The sequence below is a fragment of the Ambystoma mexicanum genome, chromosome 11, assembly GCF_040938575.1.
Source record: "Ambystoma mexicanum isolate Mex_15411 chromosome 11, UKY_AmexF1_1, whole genome shotgun sequence".
NCBI lineage: Eukaryota > Metazoa > Chordata > Amphibia > Caudata > Ambystomatidae > Ambystoma > Ambystoma mexicanum.
In genome coordinates, this window is record NC_090934.1 from 822,734,349 (window position 1) to 822,758,940 (window position 24,592).

At 46.5% G+C, this 24,592-nt stretch overlaps 12 non-coding genes across 12 annotated transcripts; all 12 read right to left on the minus strand.

Moving 5' to 3' along the window:
• Nucleotides 1-1,498: 1,498 nt before the first annotated feature.
• On the minus strand, nucleotides 1,499-1,570 carry TRNAW-CCA (transfer RNA tryptophan (anticodon CCA)). Its single transcript has one exon. It is a non-coding gene; the product is annotated as a tRNA-Trp (tRNA).
• A 313-nt stretch (nucleotides 1,571-1,883) lies between these two features.
• TRNAN-GUU (transfer RNA asparagine (anticodon GUU)) lies at nucleotides 1,884-1,957 on the minus strand. The gene has a single exon. It is a non-coding gene; the product is annotated as a tRNA-Asn (tRNA).
• A 1,789-nt stretch (nucleotides 1,958-3,746) lies between these two features.
• Nucleotides 3,747-3,818, minus strand: TRNAW-CCA (transfer RNA tryptophan (anticodon CCA)). The gene has a single exon. It is a non-coding gene; the product is annotated as a tRNA-Trp (tRNA).
• A 313-nt stretch (nucleotides 3,819-4,131) lies between these two features.
• TRNAN-GUU (transfer RNA asparagine (anticodon GUU)) lies at nucleotides 4,132-4,205 on the minus strand. The gene has a single exon. It is a non-coding gene; the product is annotated as a tRNA-Asn (tRNA).
• A 1,790-nt stretch (nucleotides 4,206-5,995) lies between these two features.
• On the minus strand, nucleotides 5,996-6,067 carry TRNAW-CCA (transfer RNA tryptophan (anticodon CCA)). Its single transcript has one exon. It is a non-coding gene; the product is annotated as a tRNA-Trp (tRNA).
• A 313-nt stretch (nucleotides 6,068-6,380) lies between these two features.
• Nucleotides 6,381-6,454, minus strand: TRNAN-GUU (transfer RNA asparagine (anticodon GUU)). The gene has a single exon. It is a non-coding gene; the product is annotated as a tRNA-Asn (tRNA).
• A 1,790-nt stretch (nucleotides 6,455-8,244) lies between these two features.
• Nucleotides 8,245-8,316, minus strand: TRNAW-CCA (transfer RNA tryptophan (anticodon CCA)). Its single transcript has one exon. It is a non-coding gene; the product is annotated as a tRNA-Trp (tRNA).
• Nucleotides 8,317-8,629: 313 nt separating this feature from the next.
• TRNAN-GUU (transfer RNA asparagine (anticodon GUU)) lies at nucleotides 8,630-8,703 on the minus strand. Its single transcript has one exon. It is a non-coding gene; the product is annotated as a tRNA-Asn (tRNA).
• A 1,789-nt stretch (nucleotides 8,704-10,492) lies between these two features.
• On the minus strand, nucleotides 10,493-10,564 carry TRNAW-CCA (transfer RNA tryptophan (anticodon CCA)). Its single transcript has one exon. It is a non-coding gene; the product is annotated as a tRNA-Trp (tRNA).
• Nucleotides 10,565-10,877: 313 nt separating this feature from the next.
• Nucleotides 10,878-10,951, minus strand: TRNAN-GUU (transfer RNA asparagine (anticodon GUU)). Its single transcript has one exon. It is a non-coding gene; the product is annotated as a tRNA-Asn (tRNA).
• Nucleotides 10,952-12,741: 1,790 nt separating this feature from the next.
• Nucleotides 12,742-12,813, minus strand: TRNAW-CCA (transfer RNA tryptophan (anticodon CCA)). Its single transcript has one exon. It is a non-coding gene; the product is annotated as a tRNA-Trp (tRNA).
• Nucleotides 12,814-13,126: 313 nt separating this feature from the next.
• On the minus strand, nucleotides 13,127-13,200 carry TRNAN-GUU (transfer RNA asparagine (anticodon GUU)). Its single transcript has one exon. It is a non-coding gene; the product is annotated as a tRNA-Asn (tRNA).
• Between the last annotated feature and the right edge of the window lie 11,392 nt (nucleotides 13,201-24,592).

Consider the following 24,592-nt stretch of genomic DNA (forward strand, 5'->3'; position numbering starts at 1 on the left):
TCAGGTTTACTGAGTGGAACACTCTGTGTCTTTGTGCCAAAAACAGCAGCGTCTTTTCGGTTAACAGCCGAACGCGCTAACCAATTGCGCCACAGAGACTCACTGGCATGTGTGTTCTGCCTTTGGCCTGATTGCATTGCTATTTTTTTCTGATTGGCAGAAAACCTGAACTTTTTTCTGAAAAAGGCATGCCTCTCTTAGCACTGCAGTGCATTAGACTGCTCCCTTGCTTCCCTGAGTCCCCAAATACACAACCACCTTGGGCACAATAGAAGACACATTCCAGCAGATTTAGCAAGAGTGCACCAAGGATTCTATATGTAGGTACCTTGCTGAGAAGCAAGACCTGCAGTTGCATTCTTCTGTTAAAAGAGGGCAGCAGAGTGCACCAAGAGAACTTGGGGGAAGTAGCTTATGTTAACTACTTGCCATGCTCTTTATAGATCCCTCTGTTTGACTGGGTGAATTCTAATTTCTGGGGTAGAGTAAGCAATTTTTGGATCTAGATGCTGTGCGCAACAGGAATGCTATATACTGCACTGTACTGCTACTGAATAGTTACCAATTTTACAGGATGTTCAGGTAAGCTTTGTTTCAGAAAACAACTTGCTAGAGGCACTAAGACAGATTACTGGGACAAAGGAAGAGGGTTTGGGGATTAGCACATCTCCTATGAAAGGTACAGTCACGCCCGAGACAACTCTGAGTGTCACTTCAAATTTTAAGAAATGCAAACTAGGGACCTACGCTTTTTATTGCCAGTGGATCTTTGTGTTTCAGACAAATGTGCACGCCTCCCAGAGCCCCTTGCAATGCACTTAGGGAAATGGGGGAAGGTGCTGTGCAACCCTCTCGCTGACAATGTCTCTCTTGTCTATAATGTAACTATGAGAGAGAGAGAAATAGGCAATGCGAGAGTGAAAAAGTAAAATGGAAATGTGTCTACTGAGACCAGTATAAGGGGAAATCCTCACAATCCAGGACCGACAGTTGATTGGGAGGGCGCTTACAGTTTTCCGACACCAGACCGGTACCTGAACTCACAAACCCAAACTGCAAAGTGATGGGCATTGCCACTAGACTGCCGACCCCCTTTCGGGGCCCCAGCATATATCCTTTAGTCACACCTAGAGTTCCCAGGACAGTGCAGCATTCAGCGATTACACGAAAATATTGACAGCGCTAGGAGGCCATGCAAATGGCAGAGGTATGCTTTACAAAGCCCACGTAGCGTGCACAAAACAGCACATCAGTCAGGCCCACTTGAAGAGATGGTAAAGAGGAAATACTTCTGCTGCATCCAGTAAAACACAGAGATTGGCCTGCTTTAAAGGTTGACCATGTCCTTCATGGGTGTCTGTCAATATGATACTTCCCTGCTGCAAAGCTTACATTCGAAACGCCAGAACAACTAGGCCCAGAGCACAAAGATGCAGTCAGGTTGAAATAACGAGATACTGAAGAGTAATTTTGTATTTCAGAGTGGGAAAAGGAAGTATGACCCCGACGTGATTTGAACACGCAACCTTCTGATCTGGAGTCAGACGCGCTACCATTGCGCCACGAGGTCCTTGTGGCAGTCCACCTGGTGTGTCTGATGACAGAGTAAAGGTAGGAGACGTACATGGACCTGCAGAGCCTCATTGCTTCTTTAAGTAGACTGGCTAGGAAAGCTTCCTTCTGTGCATCAGTACACGCTGCAGCCAAACCCTTCCCATGAAGTCTTGATGTTTATGAATTGAATGGCAAGTTTTGAAAAACTAAAGCAAGCGAGAAGAATTGCTTGCAGTTTATTGGATTTTTTGGACGTCAGCAGACGAGACCTGCGAGAGGTAAACAGAAGTTCATAGTTGGTCATGCTGAATTTTTGAGCCAAAATGCATCGTCCCTGGGTGGGCTTGAACCACCAACCTTTCGGTTAACAGCCGAACGCGCTAACCGATTGCGCCACAGAGACTCATGCAGTGCTTACACTGGGGCCTGATTGGTGTGCTGTTTGTTTATGCTCCCCAGGCAACCTGAAAATATTTCTAAAATAGCTCTATTTCCCACAGCAAATCAGGGTATCAAGCACTTCCCTACCTCCCGTAATCCACAAACACAGGGGATTTAGTAGAGGACAGAGCCCATCAACAGTGCACCAAATGCCCTCTGTGTAGGCATAACTTGCTATGAGGAGAAAGCCACAGTTGCGCACTTCTGTTAAAAGGGGACAGTAGGCTAAACGCAGAGAACACGGGAGAAATGACTCAGGTTTACTGAGTGGAACACTCTGTGTCTTTGTGCCCAAAACAGCAGCGTCTTTTCGGTTAACAGCCGAACGCGCTAACCAATTGCGCCACAGAGACTCACTGGCATGTGTGTTCTGCCTTTGGCCTGATTGCATTGCTATTTTTTTCTGATTGGCAGAAAACCTGAACTTTTTTCTGAAAAAGGCATGCCTCTCTTAGCACTGCAGTGCATTAGACTGCTCCCTTGCTTCCCTGAGTCCCCAAATACACAACCACCTTGGGCACAATAGAAGACACATTCCAGCAGATTTAGCAAGAGTGCACCAAGGATTCTATATGTAGGTACCTTGCTGAGAAGCAAGACCTGCAGTTGCATTCTTCTGTTAAAAGAGGGCAGCAGAGTTCACCAAGAGAACTTGGGGGAAGTAGCTTATGTTAACTACTTGCCATGCTCTTTATAGATCCCTCTGTTTGACTGGGTGAATTCTAATTTCTGGGGTAGAGTAAGCAATTTTTGGATCTAGATGCTGTGCGCAACAGGAATGCTATATACTGCACTGTACTGCTACTGAAAAGTTACCAATTTTACAGGATGTTCAGGTAAGCTTTGTTTCAGAAAACAACTTGCTAGAGGCACTAAGACAGATTACTGGGACAAAGGAAGAGGGTTTGGGGATTAGCACATCTCCTATGAAAGGTACAGTCACGCCCGAGACAACTCTGAGTGTCACCTCAAATTCTAAGAAATGCAAACTAGGGACCTACGCTTTTTATTGCCAGTGGATCTTTGTGTTCAGACAAATGTGCACGCCTCCCAGAGCCCCTTGCAATGCACTTAGGGAAAGGGGGGAAGGTGCTGTGAAGCCCTCTCGCTGACAATGTCTCTCTTGTCTATAATGTAACTATGAGAGAGAGAGAAATAGGCAATGCGAGAGTGAAAAAGTAAAATGGAAATGTGTCTACTGAGACCAGTATAAGGGGAAATCCTCACAATCCAGGACCGACAGTTGATTGGGAGCGCGCTTACAGGTTTCCGACACCAGACCGGTACCTGAACTCACAAACCCAAACTGCAAAGTGATGGGCATTGCCACTAGACTGCCGACCCCCTTTCGGGGCCCCAGCATATATCCTTTAGTCACACCTAGAGTTCCCAGGACAGTGCAGCATTCAGCGATTACACGAAAATATTGACAGCGCTAGGAGGCCATGCAAATGGCAGAGGTATGCTTTACAAAGCCCACGTAGCGTGCACAAAACAGCACATCAGTCAGGCCCACTTGAAGAGATGGTAAAGAGGAAATACTTCTGCTGCATCCAGTAAAACATAGAGATTGGCCTGCTTTAAAGGTTGACCATGTCCTTCATGGGTGTCTGTCAATATGATACTTCCCTGCTGCAAAGCTTACATTCGAAACGCCAGAACAACTAGGCCCAGAGCACAAAGATGCAGTCAGGTTGAAATAACGAATTACTGAAGAGCAATTTTATATTTCAGAGTGGGAAAAGCAAATATGCCCCCGACGTGATTTGAACACGAAACCTTCTGATCTGGAGTCAGACGCGCTACCATTGCGCCACGAGGTCCTTGTGGCAATCCACCTGGTGTGTCTGATGACAGAATAAAGGTAGGAGACGTGCATGGACCTGCAGAGCCTCATTGTTTCTTTAAGTAGACTGGCTAGGATAGCTTCCTTCTGTGCATCAGTACACGCTGCAGCCAAACCCTTCCCATGAAGTCTTGATGTTTATGAATTGAATGGCAAGTTTTGAAAAACTAAAGCAAGCGAGAAGAATTGCTTACAGTTTATTGGATTTTTTGGACGTCAGCAGACGAGACCTGCGAGAGGTAAACAGAAGTTCATAGTTGGTCATGCTGAATTTTTGAGCCAAAATGCACCGTCCCTGGGTGGGCTTGAACCACCAACCTTTCGGTTAACAGCCGAACGCGCTAACCGATTGCGCCACAGAGACTCATGCAGTTCTTACACAGGGGCCTGATTGGTGTGCTGTTTGCTTATGCTTCCCAGGCAACCTGAAAATATTTCTAAAATAGCTCTATTTCCCACAGCAAATCAGGGTATCAAGCACTTCCCTACCTCCCCTAATCCACAAACACAGGGGATTTAGTAGAGGACAGAGCCCATCAACAGTGCACCAAATGTCCTCTGTGTAGGCATAACTTGCTATGAGGAGAAAGCCACAGTTGCGCACTTGTGTTAAAAGGGGACAGTAGGCTGAACCCAGAGAACACGGGAGAAATGACTCAGGTTTACTGAGTGGAACACTCTGTGTCTTTGTGCCAAAAACAGCAGCGTCTTTTCGGTTAACAGCCGAACGCGCTAACCAATTGCGCCACAGAGACTCACTGGCATGTGTGTTCTGCCTTTGGCCTGATTGCATTGCTATTTTTTTCTGATTGGCAGAAAACCTGAACTTTTTTCTGAAAAAGGCATGCCTCTCTTAGCACTGCAGTGCATTAGACTGCTCCCTTGCTTCCCTGAGTCCCCAAATACACAACCACCTTGGGCACAATAGAAGACACATTCCAGCAGATTTAGCAAGAGTGCACCAAGGATTCTATATGTAGGTACCTTGCTGAGAAGCAAGACCTGCAGTTGCATTCTTCTGTTAAAAGAGGGCAGCAGAGTGCACCAAGAGAACTTGGGGGAAGTAGCTTATGTTAACTACTTGCCATGCTCTTTATAGATCCCTCTGTTTGACTAGGTGAATTCTAATTTCTGGGGTAGAGTAAGCAATTTTTGGATCTAGATGCTGTGCGCAACAGGAATGCTATATACTGCACTGTACTGCTACTGAAAAGTTACCAATTTTACAGGATGTTCAGGTAAGCTTTGTTTCAGAAAACAACTTGCTAGAGGCACTAAGACAGATTACTGGGACAAAGGAAGAGGGTTTGGGGATTAGCACATCTCCTATGAAAGGTACAGTCACGCCCGAGACAACTCTGAGTGCCGCCTCAAATTCTAAGAAATGCAAACTAGGGACCTACGCTTTTTATTGCCAGTGGATCTTTGTGTTTCAGACAAATGTGCACGCCTCCCAGAGCCCCTTGCAATGCACTTAGGGAAATGAGGGAAGGTGCTGTGCAACCCTCTCGCTGACAATGTCTCTCTTGTCTATAATGTATCTATGAGAGAGAGAGAAATAGGCAATGCGAGAGTGAAAAAGTAAAATGGAAATGTGTCTACTGAGACCAGTATAAGGGGAAATCCTCACAATCCAGGACCGACAGTTGATTGGGAGGGCGCTTACAGGTTTCCGACACCAGACCGGTACCTGAACTCACAAACCGAAACTGCAAAGTGATGGGCATTGCCACTAGACTGCCGACCCCCTTTCGGGGCCCCAGCATATATCCTTTAGTCACACCTAGAGTTCCCAGGACAGTGCAGCATTCAGCGATTACACGAAAATATTGACAGCGCTAGGAGGCCATGCAAATGGCAGAGGTATGCTTTACAAAGCCCACGTAGCGTGCACAAAACAGCACATCAGTCAGGCCCACTTGAAGAGATGGTAAAGAGGAAATACTTCTGCTGCATCCAGTAAAACATAGAGATTGGCCTGCTTTAAAGGTTGACCATGTCCTTCATGGGTGTCTGTCAATATGATACTTCCCTGCTGCAAAGCTTACATTCGAAACGCCAGAACAACTAGGCCCAGAGCACAAAGATGCAGTCAGGTTGAAATAACGAGATACTGAAGAGTAATTTTGTATTTCAGAGTGGGAAAAGGAAGTATGACCCCGACGTGATTTGAACACGCAACCTTCTGATCTGGAGTCAGACGCGCTACCATTGCGCCACGAGGTCCTTGTGGCAGTCCCCCTGGTGTGTCTGATGACAGAGTAAAGGTAGGAGACGTACATGGACCTGCAGAGCCTCATTGCTTCTTTAAGTAGACTGGCTAGGAAAGCTTCCTTCTGTGCATCAGTACACGCTGCAGCCAAACCCTTCCCATGAAGTCTTGATGTTTATGAATTGAATGGCAAGTTTTGAAAAACTAAAGCAAGCGAGAAGAATTGCTTGCAGTTTATTGGATTTTTTGGACGTCAGCAGACGAGACCTGCGAGAGGTAAACAGAAGTTCATAGTTGGTCATGCTGAATTTTTGAGCTAAAATGCATCGTCCCTGGGTGGGCTTGAACCACCAACCTTTCGGTTAACAGCCGAACGCGCTAACCGATTGCGCCACAGAGACTCATGCAGTGCTTACACTGGGGCCTGATTGGTGTGCTGTTTGCTTATGCTCCCCAGGCAACCTGAAAATATTTCTAAAATAGCTCTATTTCCCACAGCAAATCAGGGTATCAAGCACTTCCCTACCTCCCGTAATCCACAAACACAGGGGATTTAGTAGAGGACAGAGCCCATCAACAGTGCACCAAATGCCCTCTGTGTAGGCATAACTTGCTATGAGGAGAAAGCCACAGTTGCGCACTTGTGTTAAAAGGGGACAGTAGGCTAAACCCAGAGAACACGGGAGAAATGACTCAGGTTTACTGAGTGGAACACTCTGTGTCTTTGTGCCCAAAACAGCAGCGTCTTTTCGGTTAACAGCCGAACGCGCTAACCAATTGCGCCACAGAGACTCACTGGCATGTGTGTTCTGCCTTTGGCCTGATTGCATTGCTATTTTTTTCTGATTGGCAGAAAACCTGAACTTTTTTCTGAAAAAGGCATGCCTCTCTTAGCACTGCAGTGCATTAGACTGCTCCCTTGCTTCCCTGAGTCCCCAAATACACAACCACCTTGGGCACAATAGAAGACACATTCCAGCAGATTTAGCAAGAGTGCACCAAGGATTCTATATGTAGGTACCTTGCTGAGAAGCAAGACCTGCAGTTGCATTCTTCTGTTAAAAGAGGGCAGCAGAGTTCACCAAGAGAACTTGGGGGAAGTAGCTTATGTTAACTACTTGCCATGCTCTTTATAGATCCCTCTGTTTGACTGGGTGAATTCTAATTTCTGGGGTAGAGTAAGCAATTTTTGGATCTAGATGCTGTGCGCAACAGGAATGCTATATACTGCACTGTACTGCTACTGAAAAGTTACCAATTTTACAGGATGTTCAGGTAAGCTTTGTTTCAGAAAAAAACTTGCTAGAGGCACTAAGACAGATTACTGGGACAAAGGAAGAGGGTTTGGGGATTAGCACATCTCCTATGAAAGGTACAGTCACGCCCGAGACAACTCTGAGTGCCGCCTCAAATTCTAAGAAATGCAAACTAGGGACCTACGCTTTTTATTGCCAGTGGATCTTTGTGTTTCAGACAAATGTGCACGCCTCCCAGAGCCCCTTGCAATGCACTTAGGGAAATGAGGGAAGGTGCTGTGCAACCCTCTCGCTGACAATGTCTCTCTTGTCTATAATGTATCTATGAGAGAGAGAGAAATAGGCAATGCGAGAGTGAAAAAGTAAAATGGAAATGTGTCTACTGAGACCAGTATAAGGGGAAATCCTCACAATCCAGGACCGACAGTTGATTGGGAGGGCGCTTACAGGTTTCCGACACCAGACCGGTACCTGAACTCACAAACCGAAACTGCAAAGTGATGGGCATTGCCACTAGACTGCCGACCCCCTTTCGGGGCCCCAGCATATATCCTTTAGTCACACCTAGAGTTCCCAGGACAGTGCAGCATTCAGCGATTACACGAAAATATTGACAGCGCTAGGAGGCCATGCAAATGGCAGAGGTATGCTTTACAAAGCCCACGTAGCGTGCACAAAACAGCACATCAGTCAGGCCCACTTGAAGAGATGGTAAAGAGGAAATACTTCTGCTGCATCCAGTAAAACATAGAGATTGGCCTGCTTTAAAGGTTGACCATGTCCTTCATGGGTGTCTGTCAATATGATACTTCCCTGCTGCAAAGCTTACATTCGAAACGCCAGAACAACTAGGCCCAGAGCACAAAGATGCAGTCAGGTTGAAATAACGAGATACTGAAGAGTAATTTTGTATTTCAGAGTGGGAAAAGGAAGTATGACCCCGACGTGATTTGAACACGCAACCTTCTGATCTGGAGTCAGACGCGCTACCATTGCGCCACGAGGTCCTTGTGGCAGTCCCCCTGGTGTGTCTGATGACAGAGTAAAGGTAGGAGACGTACATGGACCTGCAGAGCCTCATTGCTTCTTTAAGTAGACTGGCTAGGAAAGCTTCCTTCTGTGCATCAGTACACGCTGCAGCCAAACCCTTCCCATGAAGTCTTGATGTTTATGAATTGAATGGCAAGTTTTGAAAAACTAAAGCAAGCGAGAAGAATTGCTTGCAGTTTATTGGATTTTTTGGACGTCAGCAGACGAGACCTGCGAGAGGTAAACAGTTGTTCATAGTTGGTCATGCTGAATTTTTGAGCCAAAATGCATCGTCCCTGGGTGGGCTTGAACCACCAACCTTTCGGTTAACAGCCGAACGCGCTAACCGATTGCGCCACAGAGACTCATGCAGTGCTTACACTGGGGCCTGATTGGTGTGCTGTTTGCTTATGCTCCCCAGGCAACCTGAAAATATTTCTAAAATAGCTCTATTTCCCACAGCAAATCAGGGTATCAAGCACTTCCCTACCTCCCGTAATCCACAAACACAGGGGATTTAGTAGAGGACAGAGCCCATCAACAGTGCACCAAATGCCCTCTGTGTAGGCATAACTTGCTATGAGGAGAAAGCCACAGTTGCGCACTTGTGTTAAAAGGGGACAGTAGGCTAAACCCAGAGAACACGGGAGAAATGACTCAGGTTTACTGAGTGGAACACTCTGTGTCTTTGTGCCCAAAACAGCAGCGTCTTTTCGGTTAACAGCCGAACGCGCTAACCAATTGCGCCACAGAGACTCACTGGCATGTGTGTTCTGCCTTTGGCCTGATTGCATTGCTATTTTTTTCTGATTGGCAGAAAACCTGAACTTTTTTCTGAAAAAGGCATGCCTCTCTTAGCACTGCAGTGCATTAGACTGCTCCCTTGCTTCCCTGAGTCCCCAAATACACAACCACCTTGGGCACAATAGAAGACACATTCCAGCAGATTTAGCAAGAGTGCACCAAGGATTCTATATGTAGGTACCTTGCTGAGAAGCAAGACCTGCAGTTGCATTCTTCTGTTAAAAGAGGGCAGCAGAGTTCACCAAGAGAACTTGGGGGAAGTAGCTTATGTTAACTACTTGCCATGCTCTTTATAGATCCCTCTGTTTGACTGGGTGAATTCTAATTTCTGGGGTAGAGTAAGCAATTTTTGGATCTAGATGCTGTGCGCAACAGGAATGCTATATACTGCACTGTACTGCTACTGAAAAGTTACCAATTTTACAGGATGTTCAGGTAAGCTTTGTTTCAGAAAAAAACTTGCTAGAGGCACTAAGACAGATTACTGGGACAAAGGAAGAGGGTTTGGGGATTAGCACATCTCCTATGAAAGGTACAGTCACGCCCGAGACAACTCTGAGTGTCACCTCAAATTCTAAGAAATGCAAACTAGGGACCTACGCTTTTTATTGCCAGTGGATCTTTGTGTTCAGACAAATGTGCACGCCTCCCAGAGCCCCTTGCAATGCACTTAGGGAAAGGGGGGAAGGTGCTGTGAAGCCCTCTCGCTGACAATGTCTCTCTTGTCTATAATGTATCTACGAGAGAGAGAGAAATAGGCAATGCATGAGTGAAAAAGTAAAATGGAAATGTGTCTACTGAGACCAGTATAAGGGGAAATCCTCACAATCCAGGACCGACAGTTGATTGGGAGGGCGCTTACAGGTTTCCGACACCAGACCGGTACCTGAACTCACAAACCCAAACTGCAAAGTGATGGGCATTGCCACTAGACTGCTGACCCCCTTTCGGGGCCCCAGCATATATCCTTTAGTCACACCTAGAGTTCCCAGGACAGTGCAGCATTCAGCGATTACACGAAAATATTGACAGCGCTAGGAGGCCATGCAAATGGCAGAGGTATGCTTTACAAAGCCCACGTAGCGTGCACAAAACAGCACATCAGTCAGGCCCACTTGAAGAGATGGTAAAGAGGAAATACTTCTGCTGCATCCAGTAAAACATAGAGATTGGCCTGCTTTAAAGGTTGACCATGTCCTTCATGGGTGTCTGTCAATATGATACTTCCCTGCTGCAAAGCTTACATTCGAAACGCCAGAACAACTAGGCCCAGAGCACAAAGATGCAGTCAGGTTGAAATAACGAGATACTGAAGAGCAATTTTATATTTCAGAGTGGGAAAAGCAAATATGCCCCCGACGTGATTTGAACACGAAACCTTCTGATCTGGAGTCAGACGCGCTACCATTGCGCCACGAGGTCCTTGTGGCAATCCACCTGGTGTGTCTGATGACAGAATAAAGGTATGAGACGTACATGCACCTGCAGAGCCTCATTGTTTCTTTAAGTAGACTGGCTAGGATAGCTTCCTTCTGTGCATCAGTACACGCTGCAGCCAAACCCTTCCCATGAAGTCTTGATGTTTATGAATTGAATGGCAAGTTTTGAAAAACTAAAGCAAGCGAGAAGAATTGCTTACAGTTTATTGGATTTTTTGGACGTCAGCAGACGAGACCTGCGAGAGGTAAACAGAAGTTCATAGTTGGTCATGCTGAATTTTTGAGCCAAAATGCACCTTCCCTGGGTGGGCTTGAACCACCAACCTTTCGGTTAACAGCCGAACGCGCTAACCGATTGCGCCACAGAGACTCATGCAGTTCTTACACAGCGGCCTGATTGGTGTGCTGTTTGCTTATGCTTCCCAGGCAACCTGAAAATATTTCTAAAATAGCTCTATTTCCCACAGCAAATCAGGGTATCAAGCACTTCCCTACCTCCCCTAATCCACAAACACAGGGGATTTAGTAGAGGACAGAGCCCATCAACAGTGCACCAAATGTCCTCTGTGTAGGCATAACTTGCTATGAGGAGAAAGCCACAGTTGCGCACTTGTGTTAAAAGGGGACAGTAGGCTGAACCCAGAGAACACGGGAGAAATGACTCAGGTTTACTGAGTGGAACACTCTGTGTCTTTGTGCCAAAAACAGCAGCGTCTTTTCGGTTAACAGCCGAACGCGCTAACCAATTGCGCCACAGAGACTCACTGGCATGTGTGTTCTGCCTTTGGCCTGATTGCATTGCTATTTTTTTCTGATTGGCAGAAAACCTGAACTTTTTTCTGAAAAAGGCATGCCTCTCTTAGCACTGCAGTGCATTAGACTGCTCCCTTGCTTCCCTGAGTCCCCAAATACACAACCACCTTGGGCACAATAGAAGACACATTCCAGCAGATTTAGCAAGAGTGCACCAAGGATTCTATATGTAGGTACCTTGCTGAGAAGCAAGACCTGCAGTTGCATTCTTCTGTTAAAAGAGGGCAGCAGAGTGCACCAAGAGAACTTGGGGGAAGTAGCTTATGTTAACTACTTGCCATGCTCTTTATAGATCCCTCTGTTTGACTAGGTGAATTCTAATTTCTGGGGTAGAGTAAGCAATTTTTGGATCTAGATGCTGTGCGCAACAGGAATGCTATATACTGCACTGTACTGCTACTGAAAAGTTACCAATTTTACAGGATGTTCAGGTAAGCTTTGTTTCAGAAAACAACTTGCTAGAGGCACTAAGACAGATTACTGGGACAAAGGAAGAGGGTTTGGGGATTAGCACATCTCCTATGAAAGGTACAGTCACGCCCGAGACAACTCTGAGTGCCGCCTCAAATTCTAAGAAATGCAAACTAGGGACCTACTCTTTTTATTGCCAGTGGATCTTTGTGTTTCAGACAAATGTGCACGCCTCCCAGAGCCCCTTGCAATGCACTTAGGGAAATGGGGGAAGGTGCTGTGAAGCCCTCTCGCTGACAATGTCTCTCTTGTCTATAATGTATCTATGAGAGAGAGAGAAATAGGCAATGCGAGAGTGAAAAAGTAAAATGGAAATGTGTCTACTGAGACCAGTATAAGGGGAAATCCTCACAATCCAGGACCGACAGTTGATTGGGAGGGCGCTTACAGGTTTCCGACACCAGACCGGTACCTGAACTCACAAACTGAAACTGCAAAGTGATGGGCATTGCCACTAGACTGCCGACCCCCTTTCGGGGCCCCAGCATATATCCTTTAGTCACACCTAGAGTTCCCAGGACAGTGCAGCATTCAGCGATTACACGAAAATATTGACAGCGCTAGGAGGCCATGCAAATGGCAGAGGTATGCTTTACAAAGCCCACGTAGCGTGCACAAAACAGCACATCAGTCAGGCCCACTTGAAGAGATGGTAAAGAGGAAATACTTCTGCTGCATCCAGTAAAACATAGAGATTGGCCTGCTTTAAAGCTTGACCATGTCCTTCATGGGTGTCTGTCAATATGATACTTCCCTGGTGCAAAGTTTACATTCGAAACGCCAGAACAACTAGGCCCAGAGCACAAAGATGCAGTCAGGTTGAAATAACGAGATACTGAAGAGCAATTTTGTATTTCAGAGTGGGAAAAGGAAGTATGACCCCGACGTGATTTGAACACACAACCTTCTGATCTGGAGTCAGACGCGCTACCATTGCGCCACGAGGTCCTTGTGGCAGTCCACCTGGTGTGTCTGATGACAGAATAAAGGTAGGAGACGTGCATGGACCTGCAGAGCCTCATTGCTTCTTTAAGTAGACTGGCTAGGATAGCTTCCTTCTGTGCATCAGTACACGCTGCAGCCAAACCCTTCCCATGAAGTCTTGATGTTTATGAATTGAATGGCAAATTTTGAAAAACTAAAGCAAGCGAGAAGAATTGCTTGCAGTTTATTGGATTTTTTGGACGTCAGCAGACGAGACCTGCGAGAGGTAAACAGAAGTCCATAGTTGGTCACGCTGAATTTTTGAGCCAAAATGCACCGTCCCTGGGTGGGCTTGAACCACCAACCTTTCGGTTAACAGCCGAACGCGCTAACCAATTGCGCCACAGAGACTCATGCAGTTCTTACACAGGGGCCTGATTGGTGTGCTGTTTGCTTATGCTTCCCAGGCAACCTGAAAATATTTCTAAAATAGCTCTATTTCCCACAGCAAATCAGGGTATCAAGCACTTCCCTACCTCCCCTAATCCACAAACACAGGGGATTTAGTAGAGGACCGAGCCCATCAACAGTGCACCAAATGTCCTCTGTGTAGGCATAACTTGCTATGAGGAGAAAGCCACAGTTGCGCACTTGTGTTAAAAGGGGACAGTAGGCTGAACCCAGAGAACACGGGAGAAATGACTCAGGTTTACTGAGTGGAACACTCTGTGTCTTTGTGCCAAAAACAGCAGCATCTTTTCGGTTAACAGCCGAACGCGCTAACCAATTGTGCCACAGAGACTCACTGGCATGTGTGTTCTGCCTTTGGCCTGATTGCATTGCTATTTTTTTCTGATTGGCAGAAAACCTGAACTTTTTTCTGAAAAAGGCATGCCTCTCTTAGCACTGCAGTGCATTGCATTAGACTGCTCCCTTGCTTCCCTGAGTCCCCAAATACACAACCACCTTGGGCACAATAGAAGACACATTCCAGCAGATTTAGCAAGAGTGCACCAAGGATTCTATATGTAGGTACTGTAAGAGGATTCAATTCAGCACTACAGCCAAGTTAACGCCTAGTCTAGAATACTGAATGAAAACCCTTATTGATATATCTTTAGGTCCAGTTCATGCGTTCTGGATGACTACCCTTGTATAACACCCCTCTCTCGGAATCCCCCTGACCCCACTGAGCCAAGAAGTAATTCTGTTTTGCAAGTTTAAAAGGTTTATTTGATAAATTAAAATATATATCACACTTTTTAATAAATTAATAATTGAATATCACACTTAATCTGATATGGTAAATATTAACAACGGAGAATCTGGCACTAGCACACTTCTTTAATCACTAATGAGTTGACATGAAATGGATAAGGTAGCACACTGGTAAATAGGAACAAAAGTATAATGTGGTAGAGAATGCTTTATAGAGTTCAAGGAAATGCAAGGTTGAATGAATGAAATGCAGTATAGGAAATACTCAATATGATTTCAACAAACAATGTAATCACTTTTCTCTGGCAATCCCCTCCCCCCCTTGATGCAAGGCAAGGAAATGGAAGGAAAACACACAGTTCTCAGAAATGCAATCAATGTAAATCAGTTCACCCCAGCAAGCTTACACTACAGAAAACAGATAGGAGTTTTGAAAACACAGGCAAAATGCTTTGATATGTGCTAGCAATGGATGAGAAATATGCTGGAAATGTTTTTAATTCCCTTTCAGAGGTTCAGGGTGAGTGGTATCTAGTTAATATTAGTCCAGGCTCACACTAGCAATGATGCAGGGATAGTTAGCAGGTTAAACGAATTTCTGGCAAATGAAATCAGGCAGCAGCAGTTTTTTTACATGTGAAGAAATTGCAAATCGCGGCAAAATTCGCGGATGCGCCGAGCGCTATTACAGAGGAACCGCAAGGACTATCTCTACTGTTTTGGGGTCCTAGGAAAGCCTGGGATCTCAGCTTCCAAATGAAAGTTATTGCAAGTCTCTAGCCCAAACGGTTGCGGAGATATGAGTAATTTAGTAAAGGTCGTTTTTGGTTTTGTAAATTTTAAACGCACACTTTTTCAAAATGACAAATTTTACTAGAAATGACAGGTGACAGATAGGAGGCAGTTCTACTTAGGTTAAATAGATTGAATTAGATGAATTTAAACTAAGAGATGTGTTCTGAGTTTTGCTAAGTACTCACAAGAGATTTTGAACAGGAAAGCGACTTGGTCACGATCTTCAGTCTGGTCAGGTCTTTCCGGATTCTGCTCACAGCGCCTGGTCTGGTCTCGGCTAGGCACAGCACTGCTTTCTCTCTGGTCTGGTCTCTGCTAGGCACAGCACTGCTTTCTCTCTGGTCTGGTCTCTGCTATGGATAGATTGAAGTCTCTAGTTTGGCTTTCTGGAGTTTGATGGAGGTAAGTATGGATTTTTCCGGCAGGGCTTCCAGCGGCAGATGAAATTGAATCTCTCTATGTGTCCTGACTCTCTGCTTTTATCTGTTTCTTGAGAATGGGTGTGTGTGTTGCATCACTAGACTTGCCCCTCTCATTCGTCATTGGTCAGGCTTCCATTCCTCCGCTTGATTGGCAAACTGAACTGTGAGTCAGATTGATGTCATTTTATGATCTCTTGAAACAACCTCCCTTGTCATCTGTGCACCCAAATATATATATGATCAAAATCCATACTTCAGAGTTACACAGTTGTTTGAAATTACATATACATGGTGTGGCTGAATTTAGCCATGTCTATGTCCAAATCTGCTCATTCTCGGAGCTTGCATTCAAAGAGTGTACATAATTGACTTTTTAACTGCTTTTTCAATTTCCGACATGGACCCAACTTTACATACATGTGTGCAGGGGGTAGGGACATTAACTGATGAAGTTTCAGATTTTTAACATGCACACATTTAGAGTAATATCCACTTTTCCGCTAAAACCCCCCTGAACATACCACCGGTTCCTACCACGTCTTAAACTGTGGGCAGAAAAATCACAAGAATTATGGTATCATTTATAAAATTTTCACATGTCCGCACTATGAATTATCCCCCTTTTTATAAAACCATATCCTTGCTGCAGGGGTGTGTCTTTTCAGGTCACATGGTACAGAAACCAGTCTTTCCAGTTTCTGCCAAGCCAGCTTGCTTCTCACAGGCAGTGCCCCTCCCAGCTTCTCCAGGAGGAAGCCACTTTTTACGACGTCTGTAATAAAAACCTTTGCCTGAGTGGAGAGGGCTTTGTTCACTCTCTGGCAGAGCACAGGAAATTCAATTATCAGATAGATGGCATATCCTTAGTGTGGGCAGCAAAAGGAACATTGGCCTGGGAACATAGTTGTGACTCAAGTTTCACTCCTGATGGGATCCGTTGCTAGGCAAAATCAAGTTCCTTAAGCCAGACCTTCAGCTAACTTTTTGTTGCTTTTAAAATAACTTGTAATTTTACACATGCAGCTAGAATGCTGATTCTAAGTGCAAAACTATGACATTTCAACAGTTACAAAGGCATGTGACACCAAACATAGGTCACTCATTTAATTTAACATTTTCGATTTTGTGGTTTTAAATCCAGTTGCAGTTAGGCTTAAGCTGCTGACTCCATAGCATTTTTGTTATAAGCATTGTTTTTGGGCTCTTCATTTCCCAGATTTTGTAGGCACACAAAACTCCATTCTGCCAAATGTCTGCTGGTGTTCAGTGAATATTTTGCACATGTTGCAAGGTTTGAAATAGGCATTTTGCTTGCCTTCAGAAAAACACACAGTGGGTTTTAAAACGCCGGCTTTTGGATAGTGGTGAGTACTGGTACTGCACCCATTTTTGGGATTTTCTTGGATTAATGCATTCTAAACAGGAATGGTTCTTACATGGTAGTAAATCCTTGCTTAACATTGTTTTGATGGGGCTCCTTACAGTAAGATGGTTATGTGGAACCCCACAAAAAGGGTTGAATCTTTAAAGTGGTCCAATGAGTCACGATTTCAGCAACTTTTTGACATCAGTAAAAGTGGATTTTGTTAACAAAGACCTTTCTTTACCCTGGTGGGTGGCAAGTTAGGTAACCATTTTGGTGTGCGCACAACTGCGCAGCTTTCCTGGATTTCGGCGCACATGTGGGTTTTCCGCCATCTTGAATTTCCTAAGCCCACAGCACCAAATGTTGTAGCAGGGTAGCTTAAACGTGGGTCAGGACACCCTACAAGCCCCCCCACGTGACTGCACTTTGAGTTTGGGTCGATGGGGAGTCGCGTGCCCAAGGGTTTTGACCCACGCACCGGTCTGTCCGCATAATCTTCTTCCTCTTCTGTAGATGGCACAGTTCAGCATCTTCTTCTCCATCCGGTCAGATCGATCAGTTCTCCTCGCCGGTCCTGATGGGAAGATTGGGCGGTACCCCGGGCCCGTTGTGTCTTTGCTCCCGGTCTCCGGATCGTCCTTCTTGGTCATCCTTCATGGTTTCATCTCTCCTAGGATGATAAAGGAAGAGCGGCAATATCTACTCATAGACGATTTTTTTTCCACCACTGTTGAGATAGTGGGGCAGCATATGCATTTTATCATAACGAAACATTACATTCTTATTTTAATAAAAACAGTATGACTAAGAGACAGTTTCATACAATCACAGTATGTTAGAGACTAGATGTGGTATGTTTTATGATTGGAACTGAATTAGTCTGATACAGTACCCGCTAGGATTCCAGAGGATTCCTCCAGTTGTTGCAGAGTGTGCCTGGGATGGCAACATTTCAACTGGTTTATGTGGACCCACTTGTCTTCCCCCTCTGCCAAAGGACCTTTGGGGATGTGGATTTTGTAGGCCACAGGGGAGATCTTGTAGACGATCTCAAAGGGTCCCTTCCATGTAGGCAAAAATTTGCGCTGCTTGGCCTGGTTCCTTTGGAAGTTGTATAGATAGACCCGGTCTCCCACCTGATATTCCTTCCTGAAAGTTTTCAGGTCATAATGGGTCTTCATGCTATCAGTCGATCTTTCTAGATTCCGCTGAGCATAAGCAAAAGCATGTTGGAGGTGTTTCCTTAAATTCTCTACATACTCATGAGTAGTGGAGGCATTTATCAGTGTCTGCTCTTGGGTCCTGTAGAGCAAATGCTGCGGAAGCACCATCTTGCGCCCAGTCATCAACTCAAATGGTGACATTTTGGTTGCAGATGAAGGGGTAGATCTGATGGCCATTAGGACCAGAGGTAATCGGATATCCCAACTTGGCCCAGAATCTGCCACAAACTTCTTTAATATGCTCACAATTGTCCGGTTATATCTCTCTACTGCCCCAGAAGAAGCTGGTCTATAAGCAATATGCAGCTTTCTCTTGACCCCCAGTATCTCCCACATCTTTGTCATTACTTCACTGGTGAAGTGGCTACCTCTGTCTGACTCAATCCTTTGAGGTAGACCAAAACGGGAAAAGATGTGGTTAATCATCAAGGCCGCTGCAGTTTCTGCCTTGCAATTTGGGGCTGGGAGACATTCCACCCACTTGGTAAACAAGCATGTCACGGTCAACATGTACTTATTCCCCCTAGCCGAGCGAATCACAGGGCCTACAAAGTCGATTTGTAAATCTGACCATGGCAGTGTCATTCCCCTCTTTTGTAAAGGCGCCCGGTGTGTGAGGGATGATGGCTGAAATTGTGCACACACAAGGCAACCCTTCAGGTACTGGTCGAGGTCCTGCCCCATGTGTGGCCAGTATGCAACCTCTCTTAAGATTTCCAATGTTGTGTGAAACCCCCTGTGACCGGCAGTGGCCGCATCATGGGCGTGACTTAACATCAGGCTTCGGAATGAGGTAGGAACCACCCACTGATCGTGGCCAGCTTTGGATTTCCTTACCAACAAACCGTCTTGGATCCGGAACATTTTTGGACATTTCATCAACACTCTTAGGTCCTCTTTCCCAATGTAATCGGTATCCGTCAGGGGAAAGTTCTCAGGGTCCTCAAGGTGCTGGTAAAATTTACCAATTATTGGATCCCCCTTCTGAGCGGTAATCAAATCAGCATCAGGGGTCTCCTTACTCCATTGTGCAATTGAAAGGTCGTTGTGAGCATTTGTCTGGGACCTAGTGATTGCAGTGACCTGGATTTCCCCCAACAGGGACTCAATCTCAATTAGATCCCCTTGGATGGCCCCGGTTTTGGCCAGCTGATCAGCTAAGTCATTTCCAGTTTTGTCTGGTCCCTCTACTTTGGAATGACCCTTGATCTTCTTCCAATAGATGGTCATCTCATTTGAGGTGACCAGATCATCAATGTTTTGGATCAACTTCCCATGTTTCAAGGGTTTGTTGTTAGCACATACCATGCCTCTGGTCTTCCAATTAACCAGGTGCTCCACGAACCCGTTCCGTACATAATCCGAATCTGTGATTATGACCAGTTCGTGGAGTTGATGCTGGACAGCAGTGAGGATGGCCTGATGCACAGCCATCAATTCTGCCACCTGACTACTTCGGGGACCAATTTTGTATCCAGCGGAGGGTTCTGGGGACTCATTCACCCATGCATTCCCTACGCCGGCCACCAGTTCTTTCTCCCCGTTGTTGTCGACATGGTAAGAGCATCCATCCACATACACAGTGGGCATTCCCTCACACTTGTCTTCTTCAAAGACTTTGTGGGGGGAATTAAGGAATGCCTCCGTGTTGTCCTTTATTTTTAGACTTTCGTCCTCGAGACAGTTTTCTCTGGCACAATCATGCAAGTCAGCCAGACCTTGCGCGAGGGGACTCTTCTTGTTTTGGCCATATCTGACCTCCACAGGAAAGCCTTGCATTGACAGAATCCAGGAAGTAATTCGGGAATTACTCACATTTCCGGCCCGGATTCTGTCACTTTGGAGATATTGCAGAGGCTGGTGTGGAGTCTCCACTATGATGTGTTCCCCCTGGATAAGCGGGCGGTAATTCTTCAATGCCCACACCGTTGCCAGGGGTGCCTTCTCACAATCGTTGAATTTTTCCTCCACAGAGGATAAAGTTTTGCTCGCATAGGAGATTACTTTATTGACCTTGTCATGCTTTTGATATAATACTGCCGTCAAGCACGTATTAGAGAACCCCGTCTCCAGGAAGAACTCCTTGTTTCTGACAGGGTAAGCTAGGCAAGGCGCTTGTGAGAGGCTTCTTTTGAGTTGTTTTACTGCCTCGGCTTGTTCTGGACCCCATTCCCACTTGACCCCCCCCTTCAGGAGATGAATCAGGGGTCTGGTGATCTCTGCGTAGCCCTCAATGAACTTTCTGCTGTAATTAGTCAGTCCAAGGAGGCTCCTTAGTTCCCGCAGAGTTGTGGGGTCTTTCAGTTTCTGAAGTGCTTCCACTTTCTTTTCCTGGGGACAAAGACCCTGAGGAGTAATCTCATGCCCCAAGAAATTAACACGGGTTTTACACCACTGTGCTTTCTGAAAGGAAAGTTTTGCTCCGGCGGCCCTCAACTGCGTCAGAACATAACGGATCTCCGCTATGTGTTCCTCAACAGTTGAGCTTTTGATGAGGACATCATCTACATAAGCCAGGTTACCCCTTGCACCCAAGTCGGGCATGGCCTTATGTAGGAAAATGTTGAATTCATTGCCGGAGTTGAGGTATCCGAAGGGAGTCCGGGTCCAGGTGTACTGCTGGCCCCCAAAGGTAAAAGCCAGCTTGTATTGGTCCTCCCTACTGACAGGCACGGTCCAGTATCCATTGGTCAGGTCTATTGCAGTGAATACCTGTGACCCCTGAATCTGGGCCAGCCCTTGGTCAATGTAGGGAAGAGGCCATCGGGAAGTATGGACCCGTTTGTTGAGCTCCCTGAGGTCGGCGCAGAGTCTCCACTGGCCGTTTGGCTTCAATATCCCCAGCACCGGATTATTGAAGGTGCTGTGGACTGGACGGATTATTCCCCGGGACTCAAGGTTCTTAATTATTTCAGTAAGGGACTCCATTGATGCGAGAGGCAAGCGATATTGCTTCACAAACACAGGAGTCATGCCAGGGTCCGTGGGGATTGTTGTGGTGTGGATGTCGGTGCGACCCCAGTCATATGAGTCTACCGCAAAGAGATCTTGGAAATCCAAGAAAACTTGTTTCAACTTTTGCTTTTGTTCCAGAGTCACCCAGGCATCAGCTAGGTTGACTCTCTCTTCCACCATCTGCCTGAAGCCCGGAAAGACTTCTGGTTTGGCTATCTCCGCGGCCTCCTCCAGCTGGGTGGAGAAGTCCCTGGTCAGAGTGCTGATTTGGACCGGAGGCTTCAGGTGGGAAAGGCAGCCATCATGGACCTGGAAAATCACCTCATCCCTCCTGAAGTCACACGTCACATCTTCCTTACCATAAGGGCAGGAAGTGTTCACCAGGAAGTTCCCCCATGCCGGGTAAAAATCCTGTCTGGTGTTGTATTGTCCTCACTGTCACTGTCAAAACAGTCCTTGGGGATTGGTCCTAACAGTTCATTTCTAAGATCAATGGAGAAATGTCGGTCATCAACCGCCATTCCAATAATGGTGCCTGCGGCTAGAGTAATACTCTTTAAGTCGCTGTTATCCACCTCTATTAGAATGGTGTCATGTTCTATGTTGACTAATGGTGTTGGGTTTACCCCCAACCCTTGCTGTTGGAGAGAAGCATTTAGATGTATGTAAGCATCAGGGTTTTTCAACTCTTGTCCCCTTTTAACTTTCACTTCCAGGGAGAATTGTCGGGTCCTTTCTGGGATGGTGACTTCCTCTTTAACCTGAATTTCAACTGCATAAGGTAGCAATTGAGCTGACCTAAATGCTTTTTCTGGATCATCAAAGCCCATGGGATTATCCGCTAATCGGGACCAAGCTTTGAAGTTTATTAGGTCCAAACTAATGGCAAAGCGATTGAGAATGTCACTGCCTAAGTAAAAGGCGGCAGGGACGTCTTGCACGACCCAACAATTGTGGACTATGCTCTTGTTGCCAATGGAGATTTTGAGCATACACCTGCTTGGCAGGAGATGTTTGGAATTAGGTGCTTCCAGGTCCATTTCCCATTTGTCTATCAGTTTGAAGGTGGGAATGGCTGGATTTTTTGGGAGTTGGCGAAACATGGCTTCGCTGATGAAGCTCTTACCGTTGTTCACACACACTCGAGCGAGAACAGAGTCCTTCCCATCATTTAACTGAACAGGGATGAACAACTGCTCTTCAATTTGCTGAATATCAGCCAGGCTCTGAGCTGATTTCACATCTTTCTGGACTATAGGAGTGTGAGTTTCTGATTGTGGATTAGTATAGAATCTCAGAGTGTTTCCTTCCAGCGTGGAATACCACCTTAAATTGGAAGGAAGGTTGATTTCCAGAAATAGAGAGGACCCCCCATCACCAGTCTGTTGTCCTACCGCTATTACTGTCACGTCTGGAATCTGGTTGTTCTGGAAGTGAAATTCTACTTGGTCAGATTTTTGTTCAACCATGTGGCATGTGCCGTTTAAACTAACATGGTTGACACTCTGTTTTAATTTTATTGGTCGGCTAGTCTGAGTCCAGAGGACCTTGTTTACGCAATCTATTAGGGGTGACAACCTTCTCAGGAGGTCATTCCCTAGTAAACAAGGGGTGCCCTCTGGGGTCACCACTATGACCGGGTGTTTCAACTTATGTCGCCCGATCTTAATGTCCAAGTCTGCAGTCCCCTCAACGGGAATTTCCTTCCCGTCAAAGTTCTGCAGTTGTCCAGGAAGAGAGGTGAGAGGAATTTGGTAATTCTCTCCCCTTCCTGCATTCAGTTCGTCAAAGGCCCTTCTGGACAGAAGGGTAGCTTGAGATCCAGTGTCCACCAGTGCCGAGATTGTACCCTGCCCCTGTACTTGTACCGGGGCATAATATCTTCCCTCCTTCTCCTCAAGGGGGCACAGATAATGTACATTTTTGGACAACTGGTGGGCTAACTTTCTGGTTTTGGACATCGCTAGCGAAGGGATTTGGGCAGAATCTTGTGGAGAGCCTTGGGAATCTGAAAGAAAAATTTTGCAACTGGAGATCAGAGCCATTGTGGGTTCCCCTGGCTCCGTTTCTGGGCCGCCCCCCCCTTTTTGGAGGCAGTCCCCAGGATGGGTTTGAACCAGGGGATTTTCTTGCTGTTGGTTCTGGGATGAGATGGTGGGCGGCGGTAGCTCAGTCTCCACATCTCCCCAGTCAGGATTTGCATCCCTAGGGACCCATTTTTCTTTGGGAGGAGTTCCCCCCTCTCTGAAGGAGAAGATCCTTTTCCCAGGATCCTCTGAGGATCCCTCTCCCTCAAATTGGAAGATCTGTACCTCCTCCTCAAACTGAGTCTGTTTGGGTCTTTTGTTTCTCCTACCCCCCCTCTGCTCCTTAGGAGGCAGACTTTCAGGGGCAAGAGATTTTGTTTCCGGTTCCTGGGTTTCCAGGGGCTGTTTACAAGTGAGGAAGGAAGCTTCCTCCAAGGCTTTACACCCCCCTTCCCTTTGTGCCTCCTCCCTGGGAACCGGTGATTTATCGGGGTGCTGCCCCCGTCATTGTTCTGGAGCACCAGGTCCAGAGTTGGGTGCGTTCTGCGCCGGCATGCTGATCTGAGGGTTCTGCTGTGCCCTCAGTATATGACCCATATCCCGCGCCATGTTTTGAACCTGGCGCTCTAACTGGGAAACCCGCTCAGGCTGATACGGGGCCCTGTTTTCTCCCCTGGGCTGATCCCGGGAAGGGTAGCTGTCCCTCCTCTGGTAGTACCCCTGGTTGGGAAGATTTTGGTACCCCTCCACCCTTGGCCTCCCCTCTCCCGGATTCAGTGGTCTGGGCTCAGGGAATTGAGGAAAGAAGGATGGATGATTTTGGGGTTGGAAGTCGGGTGGATATCTGGGGAAAAAGTTCTGCCCAGGGTTTGGTAAATTTCTGCCCTCCTGTGGGAAGTTTGGAGGGAAGTTCCCTGGGTTAGGTGCTTGGCTGGATCCCCCCCCCCTTGGGCTGGAGGAGTCCACACATAACCCAGGATGGGTCTGTTACCTTTGTAGCGAGGACTTACATAGTCAGGAGAGCGAGGGACCCCATTTGTGGGGCTGCCTCCCTGGCTCCCTGTCTGCGACTGGCCCGAGGACCTTCTGGGCCTAGCATTATTAGGTGCAGGTAGGTTTTTAGGCCCCCCCATCTCCAAATCCAAAACGGGGGTGACCTTTACCTCTGCCACCTTGGCAGCAGCAGGGGTGCTGTTGGCTTTGGGGTTTTTCTGGGCATTGCTTTTATTTTCTATGGGCTTCTGCACCTCATAGATGCGGGTAGCCTGTTCAATGACCCAGTCTAAAGATCTTTTCTCGTGAAAATCCCTCACGAGCTGGGTCATGATATATTTGGGCAAGGCATGGAAAAACGTGTTTATAAATTCACGGCTATCCGTGCGCACCCTTCTTGTGGTCTGTGCAAAAGCCCGCTTTAACTCCTGCACAAATTCTTGTGGGGCCTGATCCTCCCCACATTGCAAATTGTAGGCTGCCTTGCGAGCCTCTTGAGGATTTCTGTGAACAGAAAAATGTTTCAGGATGGCCGCCTTATAGGTGGACCATCTTAAATGATTTTGGTCCTCCAGCCCCGCAAAGAAACTGGAGTATTCCGGGGAGAAGGTCCACTTTACATATTGAATGCAGCTTTGGCTGTCCTTCAAATGGAAAGTCTCCATCATTTGTTCAAACAACTCTAAGTGCTCCCAAACAGAATACTTAGCGTTCTTATGGTAAGGCGTGATGACGCTCCTGATCGCCTTAATCTGCTTTAAGGGGTCCTTGAGCAAGGCCCTTTTTGCCTTATTGGCCTTTTTG